At 35.3% G+C, this 12,533-nt stretch overlaps 1 protein-coding gene across 2 annotated transcripts in view; it reads right to left on the bottom strand.

Moving 5' to 3' along the window:
* Nucleotides 1-212: 212 nt before the first annotated feature.
* LOC116177531 (protein-lysine N-methyltransferase EEF2KMT) overlaps nt 213-12,533 on the bottom strand; it is a 43,394-nt gene continuing 31,073 nt past the window's right edge. The window contains exons 1-2 of one of the 2 annotated variants that reach the window (XR_004146690.1): nt 12,039-12,416; nt 213-542 (exon numbers count right to left, since the gene is read on the bottom strand). The gene's annotated coding sequence lies outside the window, so the exon portion shown is untranslated. Of the gene's footprint in view, nt 543-12,038; nt 12,417-12,533 lie in introns of those variants that run through there. The other variant, XM_031496547.1, reaches the window with a different exon arrangement.

The raw sequence follows: 12,533 nt of genomic DNA, 5'->3' as shown, positions 1-12,533 counted from the left end.
AAAACCGAGCAAAAAACAATGCTTCATATTTGGTAATTTAAGTAGGTATGCCATAATAACAAAATTAGCAATAGGGCATTGTATGTATGTAATAGCGATGAACAAAATTGACTATTTACATTACAAATTGCCAAGCAAAAAGAACAATATCAACTTTTTGATAGCCTTGAAGAAGCACGATCAACAGGTACGATTTGCTTCTATGCTACTAATGTGCCGAGTCACTTTGAATGTTTTGTACACTAATTTAGTGTTGTCTGAATGTCTGATTGACGTCCGAAGTCGGTACAGTAAGAGATTAATGTAAGATCTTAATCTCTTACTGAGCGGCTTGGTTTGTGTCTTAATTCAATTTTATAGTGTAAAACGCATCAATACTCACATTAGGTCCGGCCTAAAATGATGGATTATGGCACAAAAACCAAGTCCGTCTCTCCAGGAGGTGGTCATATTATTAATCGCGACACCCGGATAACCTTCCGTCATTCGACGACACCACAGCTCCAACCCCTTGGTTCCTCGTCGTTCCCCCATTGGTCTATCTGTAACAAAACAAAAACATTTAAGTCAATTTCTTAGATTACCTAACGCAAAAAATTTAATAAACAAAGTATCTACTGTAGGTGATTGTATAACTTTTCAAACAACTCAAGGTTTGAATAGTCCCGATAACTTAATTATCTGCCTTGTATAGTAAAAAGCAACGAGCGACCTCTTCAATAATTATATACATGGAGCCCGTACACATTTTTGCTCTGAGCAGGATGTCCTCAGCGCATTTCTCAACACGGCACACATCACAGATTCGCACGATTTCTTTCGTAATGCAAACGTTACGATAAAGATCCCATGTTAAAATCTCGAAGCAGCATCTTATGCAATTGGGAGAGACACACCTGCATTATTTTATTGTAGCAATCGACTTTTTTCACAATTAACTTATTGCGATGTGATCTGGACTCACGTTGCTAATTTATGACAACACGTTTTCCGGACTAGCAACAAACATGCATGACCCACTGACACTAAGATACGCGAATTTGAAGAGATGCCCACAGATTTTCCACATTTTTCGCGTCCCACACAGTTCGGTGCAGGAATGAAGAATACGTACGTCACACGAAGATCAAGATAAGACCTTGAGAAATGCGTTTGCACGCCATTTTTCCTCGCTCCAAACAATAAAGGAGATTCACCTTTCACACACAAACACAGTAATAAAAGGTAGGATAGAATTTTAGGTAAAGAAAACCGTTATAAGCTTGTCGTGACCAACTCACGATCAACCGGAGTGCCTTGGAAAGTAATACAGACAGCTGACTTGTGTTGTTGAGGTCGTTTCAATCGATATCAAATCACTTTATCCCACCACACACCACACGTTTAAATCGCTTTGTTTATGCGAATGCGAGAGTACAATTTCGCAGACAATTAATAGATCGTGATGTGTATTGTTTTGTGTATTTTACTTACGTGATTTGAATATATCAAATCGCATTAGGTATCACAATTACAGTTTAAACTTTGCCTGCACGTGATAATTGTTTTTGATATTCCGAAAGGAATAACGGACAAAGGCCGTCGCACTCGTGCAAGTGGCCAAAGTATACTTTTCGCACTTAATGTTCCATTGTTTTCTACATCACAATCACAGTCGAGATTTCGCTATTTTACAATATTGCTAATTTTGCACATCTATTTTTAGCTTACCTAGGGTGGTTATTTCGAGCACCATTTTTTGGACATGTCGAATTTTCAAATTTCAACGTTGTATAGATCATTTTAAGCAACTTTTTAAAGAATAGTTTTTTCCCGTCTCTATGTATTGTACAGAGAGACTTTGTGACTGAAAAAACGCTTTTGAAATTTTTGAAAAATCTTCGCAAATAACTGAGATACCACCAAAACACTGAAAATGTCTAATTTCGTTTTCATCTTCCCTACTATCCCATTTTTAACGGGTGAAAACGTACGGTTCCCGTTAGCACCTTCTATGTGCACTTCTTTTTCGAAGAATCTGTATCTGTTATCAGAATTTCCATAACATGCTAGATTGCTAGATGTTAGAAGCTACAGGCTGCTACTTGCTTACTTCTTACGGGCGCCCTATTGGATTTTTACGCAACGAGATAGAGGACAAAAAAGAAATTTATTTGAATACATCGCCATGTTGATTCAGGAAGATTTAGTTGCCCGTGGATGTTTTGTTGAGAAATCAATGTCAAACATTTGATCTTGGAATTTCTCTTGTAAACTTTGTAAACGTACCTACATATAGAGTGTAACACGTCTTTTTCCTTTTTGTCCTCTGTCTTATTCCGTAAAAATCCAATATAGCGGCCATATGAAATAAGAAAGAATCAAGCTGTAGTTTCTACATCTAATCTAGCGTGTTAATGGAAATTCTGATGCTCCGAAAAAAAAGTGCCCATAGAAGGTGCTAACAGGAAACCGTCCATTTCCGTCCGTCGAAACTTTCCATTCGGACACCCAATTTCTACTTTCTAAACGAAATTTTTATCAGCTCATAAAACATCTACGGCTCCATCTTCGATAATTCCGAAGCTACTCATGCGATCCCGCGCGATTTTGGACACCCTGTAAATAACGATAGTGTAATTATGATACCGCACCGCGGAGGAAAATCCATTTACCAATTAGAAATGTGAACTGCTGCATCTGTAAACATACGAAAAAAATGTGTTCGTTTGACTCACAAACATAATTTGGAATTTCCCATCAATGAATTATTAATTAACGGAATCTGCGTTTAAACATTACACTCAGGGGCCGGGACGGGGCGGAACAACGTTTTTTGCACGCATGGCATTGACAGTTCCATTTGGAATTTTTGTTAATTACGAAATCGATAGTAAATAGTGACATTACGATCGAGTAAGTTAAGTCTTCTCCTATCGAATTCTAACAGGAAAATTATATAAATATATTTCATTTGGGTAATTTAGGTTCAAATACATACAGGGTAAGTAAAAAGTCTCGAAACAGTCGTTATTTATCAAACAATTTTTTTTTAATAGTCGATGTGCTTATTTTAATAACAGTAATGTCTTCTTTTTTCGACTAGAAAGAAGAAAAAGACTTTAACTTTTTGTTTTTAAATGCGACTCCCTGTATATTTTAATGTTATCAGTAAAATCGCATTACCTTTGAAAGTCAAGAAGGCGTTACAATTATTAAATGCATTAATATTTGTTATAGGTACTTTGTTCCAGTTTAGGTTTTGAAAGATAATGCGATTGTTACAAGTAAGTATTTTCATTTTCACTTTTCGAATTAAACACACATACAGGGTGGATTCATAAGACATAGAGATTCAGTTAAATGAGGAAAGAGTTGTCGTTTTAAGAGCTTATTTAAGTTATGCTTGTGTTTTTTCAAAAAAATCCACAGTTTACTAGATATTAGCGAAAAACAGTTTCAGTGATTTTAATGCTTAACATGATGAACATACTAATTTCGTTTTATATTTTACAATTTTTGAATTATAATACAAACTTTAACTTTTTAAATGGTAGCCATAGTTGGCTTTGACTATTTTAAAAAGGACAAATTTTTCTCTTAATAACGATATAAGGCTTGCTAAATGCTATACTTACTTTAATATATAAATGCGCAGCAGGAATTTTCGTATTATTGAGAGGTAAATAAACAGAGTTTGCCATGGAAAACAATATTTAGTAGGCAATAAGTGTAACTGTGGCACATTTAACATATTTAACGGCCATCTGTGAAAATTTACTATGAACGTTAAATTAATAATCATATTCAATATACCATTCATGCCATGGAAAACAATGAACAAACAAAATACTGCTGTTCAATGTTGAAAGCTTCAAAGAAAACTTGTATTAAATGGTGCGGAATTATGGATCGCGAATTCTTGGACCTTTCATTTACGTCGAAAATTGGACAGGGCAAAATTATCTTCATTTTCTACCAAATGAATTCCAAGATATTTAGGATGGGTTAGATTTGGAAACACGATGTAATTTGCGCTGGTTTCAACACAATGGTGCTCCGCCGCACAACCAACTGCAAATACGAGAGTGCCTAAACCAACTATGTATTTCCAAATTCTTGGTTAGGTAGGAACGGGTCGGTCTTTTGGTCACCAAGATCGTCAGATCTTTCAATTTTAGATTTTTTTCTTTTCGATGTTCTAAAAGGGTTTAATTTATCAACTGATGCTGTGGTAAATGCCTTTCGTCTTTCTATTTGAGGCCCTAAAGTTTTAAGTTAAATATTATAATAGACTGAGTAGGTAATTAAAGAGGACAAAAATATTACCCATGGAAAACTCTGTTTTTACTACTCTCAATAATACATACAGTCCTATATCCTGTTTATTTGCCAACACTATAAACAGAAAAAATGCATGGTTGCCATTAAAAAAAATTTAAGTTTGCGTTATAAGTCGAAAATTATAAAAGAAGAGTGGAAGAATTTCTGTATTTCTAATAACAACCACTCTACAAAATTTAAAAAAATATCACTAAATCTATTTTTCGCTCATATCTAGTAAACTGGATTTTTTTCAAAAAACAAAAGCATATCTTGCATAAGCTCTTAAAACGACAACTCTTTTCTCTTTTAACCGAATCCGAGACCGAATCTCTATGTCTTACGGATTCCAACAAGGTTTCCAAGATCCCAATGCTTAAAATAAAAAACTCACCCTGTATAGCATTTCTTATGTAATTTATTATTGGACCGATAACAATAAAATATACAGGGTGTTGCATGAAAAAACAAAAAGTTAAGGTCATTTCCGTCTCAACGGGAAGTCGAAGAAAGAAGACATTACCATTATTAAATGCATTAATATTTGTATCGTATCCTATGGGTGGCACTCCCTAGGTACAAACGTTTTCAGGTCGCATCAACAGCCGTCTGTGTAACCTAACGACAGTCGTTGTATGACTGCCGGTACCGCCAGCTTTACACGCCCTCCGAAGCATGGTAGTCACGAGATGTTCTGTACCACTAAAAACTGGTAAGTTGTGGGATTCGAACTCACAACCGGTGAAATAAATCTTGAGAGCAAAATTGTGTACAATATTGAATGTGTGTCATTTCAAACATTTATTTTAATGTTGTAGGAATCTAAAAAAATTATGTGATAGTGGAAGAAGGCTTAGTCTGTGCCGCAATTCAAAACTTCACCGCCGGCGCTCAAGAGAAATTCGAAAAAGATCGAGGACTTTCCAAATCTGGAATACAATATGGGGCGTTCCATTAAAAAAAACCTAAGTTTGATACGCCACTGGAATACAACACGCCATTGGTAATCAGAAATATGTTAGAAACATGGCGACGGTAATTGTGCACAATTTTAAGCTCCGATATTCTTTTGATAGAAACCTTCACATTCGTGCCGCTTATCGATAATCCACTGTAACATTAGAAGGATCCCTCCCCCCCCCTTTCTAAATGTATAGTGGGTGGGGTTGGCAGAGCAGCCTTGGTTGAAACCACGCCCACTCAAAAATAAAGGCTAAATAAAATAAAGAAGCTTTTATGATGTCCAAAATTATAAAAAGTTTGCTACCAATATACGTACCTACTGATAAATTTGTGGTCAGTGGCGTTATTCTGCATGGCTAAAGGGAGGTTTATTTTTTTAATGGCAACAACTAGTTTTCATTAGGTACATATTCTTAAAGAGTACACTTATTTTAAAAAACTGTCACATTTATTAAGAATAAATTCAAATTAAGGAAAATGGTTATGGTAATTAATTTAAACATGTCCACAGTATGCGTTGAAAAAAAACATTATTCTTTTGTTAGTTATGTGAAAGCAATTTATTGTAATGATTAAAAAAAAATAAGTAAACCTCCATGCTTAAAAATTATTTATAGTGGAGTTCGAGTTTTTTTAATGGAGGGCGCTATTTTCCGTGAGGTATTATCAAATAATGAACTTTTTTTGTATGACAACACAAAAACTAGTAAAATTATTAAATCAATTAACAAACGTTGATTTGAGATTTTCTCTTAAATTTGATTATGTAATATAATAAGTTTTTTATCCTGCTAGATCCAAAAAAGGGTACTGTTTAAGAATATGTTATAATGAAAACTAGCGGTTGTTATTTTAAAAAAACTATGCCCCCTTTGATCAAGTACGCCACTGACCACAAATTCCAAGTAAGTAGATTGGTAGCAAACTGTTTATAATTTTGGATACCATAAAAAGATTCTTTAAAAAATATGTCGTTTTGAAGATATATTATATTCAGTGCTCAAACTTCTCGCCCCGTACTTATATCTAGCAATTGGGCTGATCACTAGGGGAGTTTTTCTAGTGGTATAATTTCCGAGATAATTTCAATTAATTGGTTAATTGGTTCGCGCCAAGGAAGGAAAGAGAAATGGCACTAAGACCATCGGTAGCGACCACCCAGCAGAAAGGTGTGTAAAAAGCAAAAATTAAATCAAGGATGATCACCGGGGCCGCGTCTTGATATATACAGTGATATCATTGAAGCATGTACCTGTCTGTAAGTGCCGCGACATGTATATGTACAGGGAGTGTCTGCGGACAGTTAACTATTGGGATGTACTCGAGGAAGTTTTGTGATATGAAATGTTATGCAGGGAGCGAACGAACCCTTGTGACTTATGGTTTTGGATCAGTGGTAAAAGTTCTAAAAGGAAAGTTTACGGACGAAACTGAAATCGGAGAAGTAAAGACAAAAGACAAACCCAGTCTTCGAATCGACGTTTGTGTTAAAAAAACACGAACAACTCGAGAAAATTATCCCCTATTGTGCGATTTCAAACACTGAAGTTGGCACCCATTCGGCACTTTAGGATGCACCAGTAACAAAAAAGATTGTATAACAGTATTTTACTTTAGACTGGCATGTCTAAAAACGCTCGAGAAGATCAAATATTTACACATCGGTAGATATAGATAAACAAATATCTCTTCAATGGTAAATTTGTCGCATATAATACGAGTGCCTTCCAGTTGATTATGCACCTACATGTACGTACACCCAGTATGTAGGTTAACGGCTTAAACGCAACAACTTAAGTCTAACATAAAACGAAACAAGTAAGTTCATAGAAAGTCCATGTGATCTCTTCGAACAATTTTTTCAGGTTTTCTACCGCACCGCCTTGTGCACGTATTATAAAAGGATGCGCTCATAATTATATGATTAATGGACATTTAAACAAGCGACAAATGCACAGATGGCTAAAGGTGCAGCCAATTAGTAAGAGATGAAAGCTTTAAATTGTGACAATGATTAAAATGTATTGGGCACGCACAAATTGGCTACGCGATTTCCGCAATTTGTTGTTACACGCATTTCCTATGACTATATGCAAACGCGTCCATCGGAAAAGTTTGGAAATTGGGCGATTAATCTTACAAAATGTTACGGAAGCCCGACTGCTCGGCAATTAGAAAGTAATTACGAATGCAATGCAGATTATTATAATATCAGAAGAGACTCGTCCTGAATCAAGTCGATCAATTAAATTAATCATTGCTTTCAAATCTATTTAATAGAACAAATTTTATGCATATTACCCACAAAAATTGAATATAATCATATTTTAGTTATTAATGATAGCGAAAGTGAAAATATAAAAAGTTACTCTTTTGTTCTTTTGTCTGGGAGAAATTTGTAATTCGCTGCAAAACGTGCGTTTTATAATTTAAGTAGAGCAGAATATTGTTGTTGCTAACGAAATTTTGTGTTTTTGTAGTCTAATTAGAATAAAAGGTTAGAGGAGCGTGGAACTGACCAACATGGCCAAATTGTCTGTGTTCGGGTCTTCCCTTTTGGCATATCCTACTTTTAGCTGTTTCGAATTTGATCTCGAATAAACAATAAGATTGCAAACCTCATGTAACTCGTCCCTGGTTTTGAGCTCTAAATATCGTAGGAGCTTCCAAGATTGTCTAAGAACTTCCATTTCTTCCTGGTCCCGGGTGATTTTCAAAACTCCTGATACCGGAATGTTCTCCCCAACTTTTTTTTTAATTTTCCGACTCTAAATTTGATCCAGAAGGAAACTGTGAACGGATTAATTGTTATTTGGTAATATTTGATACAGTATCCTTCAACAGGATGGTGCACCCGCGCACAACTCCCTAATCGTACGAAAACACCTATGGAACATATTTTCCATTTTCCAGGAAATTTTCCCAATAGATATGCTCTCATGATAAAGACGTTGTGTGCGGGTGCACCATCCTGTTGAAAACAATTTCCACCTTTTTGTTTTTTTTTTGTGTTCTGTACATCGTTATATTAGTAAAAAAAAAAATGCTACTCAATACAATATGTGCTTTTTTTGCGGGTCACATAAAAAATAAAGTTGATGCTGATTTCTCCGAAATGAAACATTGTAAAGAAAATTTATCAACGCTATCTTGTAGAGCTCAAATAGTGACAATAAGAAAGTGTTTTTTTAATTTTTTTTATCTGTTCAAATAATAAGAATCAGAGAAAAAATAAAAAAGAAATCGGTAAATTTCGGTTTTACTCCCTTATCTTCGGAAGTAATCAGAATTTTCTAACTGTTTAATGCGCAACTTTTCGCTAATTTGACTATCGTCGTATTTTCTATGGTTTCGAAGACATCCTTATATTGGTCACCATCGAAATTGTTTCGACTAAATATTTTCACGCGTTCGTCTAAGCTGAGCCATATACAGTAGCCAGAAGAGATGCCACATCTGGCCGTTTGCGATAAGCAGTTTTATCAGACAACAATTAATTAACGCACGTGTTTTATCGCTGTTAAGAGATGAGGTGTTTCGGACAATTGCGCGTTTCATACTTGAAAAGTGGGGACGTTTGGCGCGTTCCGTCGTTCTTTGGTGGTTGATTTGAAAACTCTTGAGGAAGGAGTTTATTTGATGGTGGACAACGAGATAACCAGGCTGCTGCCACTAGTTACGCTACAGTTAAAGAGCATGTAAATTTGTTTACGCTAAATTTCGGGACGTCGCGTCGGTACGATTTGTTTTGTTGAAGACGCAGTTCATTTTTTAAATAAATCTGTGCAAATTTAAGTTAAACAAAGTTGTGTGAGAAGTTTAACGTGTGTTCCGATTTCGAAAAAAGGCGAAGAAAAAAGTTTGGAAAAGGTAGTACAGCGAGGCCTTTTGTTGAGTTTCTTTTTTTAAATTGAAGGTTAAAAGTTTCTACCGTCCGAACAGCCACAGAAAATTTGTTCATCTTACCATCAAACCAGTTGTATTTGTCATCTCATTCTGTGTTATAAAGCAAAGTTCAGAAGCTGTCAGCGTTTGTGAGAGTTAAGTGCGCCTTATATCGCAAATCTTGTACGATTAGATTATTAACGAGCTCCTAGCGAGGTCTGCGGTGTCTGTCCGCCCGTTAGCACGAATCTCGATCACGAATGGACCGATTACGATAAAATTCAGTAGATGGATTCTTTATCAAATTTGTAGAGCGGAGTTAGTGAATTGGCAATGTAGCCCAAAAAATAAGGAAGGCCCTTTTGACATCTCCGTGAGTTATGAACCGAATTGCATGAAATTCAATATGCGTATAGCTTTAGCCATATAAAACGCAATTCCAAAAATTGAGCGTAATCGATCAACATTCACAGTGCCCTTTTCGCATCTCGACAATTTATAAACCGAACACGTTTCAAAATTTCGTTTTGCGCATGCGCAGTGCCGACTTTCTTATTTATGGAGGGATTTAAATGAAATTTGATACATAATCACTTAGAATGAAAACAAATATAACGCCATTTTCAAAATTTGGTTTTGCGCATGCGCAGTGCCAACTTTCTTATTCATGGAGGCATTTAAATAAAATTTGATACATAGCCACTTGGAATAAAAGAAAATGTAGCGCCATTTTATAAATTTGGTTTTGTGTAGGATGTGCAGTGCCAACTTTCTTATTTATGGAAGCAAGTAAATAAATACATATACACTTTAAATAAAAGCAAAACCGAGAGCAAAACTAACATCAGGTTTAAAATTTGGTTTTGCACATGCTATGTCCATACCCAGGAGCTCGTTTATTATATTTTAGTTTATTGGATTATTAGAAAAAATGTTTCTCTCTAGGTGGCCCAGGGGCCGAGACCTCAATGGAACACATACACAGACAGACATACAGACGCCGGAAAATCAAATGCGTTGTGCCACGCTAAAAAAATTGTAAGTAATTTTAAGATTTCTTATTTTATTTGTCGACCGTGTGCGTGCGGAGTGATTTGTCCAAACAAGCTTTATTAGTTTTCTGTCTTGTAGGGATTTTGTTTTAATTTTTTTTTCATTGTTTCGAAATAAATTTTTGTAATTGTCAATCAATTAATTGATTGTTTATTCGAATCCATTGTGCGATCCAGTCTCCCAAATGAGAAATTCTAAGTATTAGGATTTTTGTTTATAGTAGGTGCCCGATGTGTACGAGGAGAGACTACAAAATTCTATGTTTTAAATTTGCAATTTTGATTTGTGTTGCGGGAGGCGTAGTGACCGCATACCATTGCACACAGCGAAATATATTGCGCTGTATGCCTTTAGCAATTCCGGGTACCTTCTGGTTTTTAACATTTCTGCAGGTTCAATTGTGATTGGTTTTTAAAACACAACGCCTTTATTTTTTATGAAATTTTTATTTTTATGAGATTTATGAAAGTTCATAAAAAACCATTTTGTGGGTTTTTACAAGAGCTACAAGACTATTTACATTACCTAAATCATTTCAAAACCCGTAGTTATATCCACTTAATTTTTGTCATACAGAAAATTTCCGGTGGGAAAACTATTTGGAATTAAAAAACTACAATTTATTATTTGGAAGAGGACATTTTTCACAACATTGGAGAAATTCATTTTTCATTTTAGTCCTCGCTTTAGTCCCAATTATTTCTAAATTAAGTATTCTAAACTGAACAAACTTCGAGAAGGTATTAATTTTACATAAATAAAGAAAACTGAAAAAGAATTACGACTAATTTTAATTACCGTCGTAATTGTTTTTCTCGGAAAACGTATTGTTTTCCCATTATTTGACATTGAAACTCTCTAATTTAGCGTTTCAGGAAAAAGAGTTGAAGTTTAACAAACCATTAGGTACTTAGCTTAGAATAAATTTTTTTATATATTCATCTGGTCAAATTATAATAAAAAAAACTTCAACCCCCAACAGGGTGAAAGAACCTTTTGTCATAATATAGATTTTGGCCCTACCTACTGTCAAAATTTCAAGTGAATCGAGACATTTGAAAAAAACCTTCGTTTCCTGTACTATAACGAATAAGCGTTGAGTGAAGAAATCCAAATTCCTTCACTCAACGGTATAAGTAGATACTTTAAAAAACGCCCTCGTAATCATTCCTTCCAGAAAAATTTCAATAAAAGAACTTCGGAAGTTGAAGCTTGTCTTAACTTTAAGTGTCCAGCCAGATAAATGTACGGTTAACGTTAAAGACTACGAGAACGTAAACAAATCAAGGCTTCAATAGATAATTTTAAAAAATGCCCTCGTATTTTTGGAATCATTTAGTATGGTTTTTTATTAAAACTTTGGATGCCTCAGCTTACGTTTTTTATGTTAAACAATGCATATAAATTACGAGATAAATTTTTAAAAAACGGTGCACTGAAAGGTCAAGTTGAAAATCACTCGGAAAATAAAGTCCAAATAATGTAGTACACAAGGGAAAAAAGAATATACAGGCTGTCCATGTTTTGCACCTCACTACATGGATGACAAAATAGAACAAAACATTTCTTCTGTATAGTGCCCAATTTGAACTCGAATTCCAATTTTGTACTTATCTTCAGTGTCCCAGTCTGTGCAAAAACGATATGGGACAGAAATGCTGCCATATACAAATAAATCCACCAATCCTTATAATAAACCATTAGAAAGATAAGTACATGCCAACAAGACAGATAAGATATAAATATTACATATGTATTAGTTTACATTCCACAAAAAAACATTAAACATGTGCACTGAAGTTAATATTTTTGCAAAAAAAAACCTCAAAACCTACCTTCTGTAAATTATAATTTGTCCGTAATTGAAGATGCTTGAATACGAGAGCCTAAAGAACAAAAACTGCACAAGGTTAAATCACGTTGAAACACGACACGAAAGAAAACAATCGCGGCAGCAGCTTTACGTCAACTCAAACAAAGAACTACGAGGGAACTGAGGCCGAGCGCGGTTTACAGACGGTCTTGGTCGCAAGGAAGCGCGACACCGTGGGGGCTGCTACGGCGGCGTGGTGTGGCGACTCGCAGCCTGCTTGGAAAAAACACACACGCAAATAGAACTTCTGAAGGAGTAATCATAAATTTTACACTAAACCATTGTCAATTTCATTTGAGGTCGACTGAGCGGAATTTCAACGCGCACTTTTGGTACCGGTGTCCGGTCCACCTGCTTCAATTATTTCTGTTAACCTACCGCATCGTTGCCGGTCACAGTTCCCCCTAATTTCTATTTGGAATCTTTGTAGAAGGCTCACGCAAAAAAAAGACATGTA

Source organism: Photinus pyralis, unplaced genomic scaffold (genome assembly GCF_008802855.1).
Source record: "Photinus pyralis isolate 1611_PpyrPB1 unplaced genomic scaffold, Ppyr1.3 Ppyr1.4_LG7, whole genome shotgun sequence".
In the NCBI taxonomy this organism is placed as follows: Eukaryota; Metazoa; Arthropoda; class Insecta; order Coleoptera; family Lampyridae; genus Photinus; species Photinus pyralis.
This window is presented reverse-complemented; position numbering and strand designations above follow the sequence as displayed.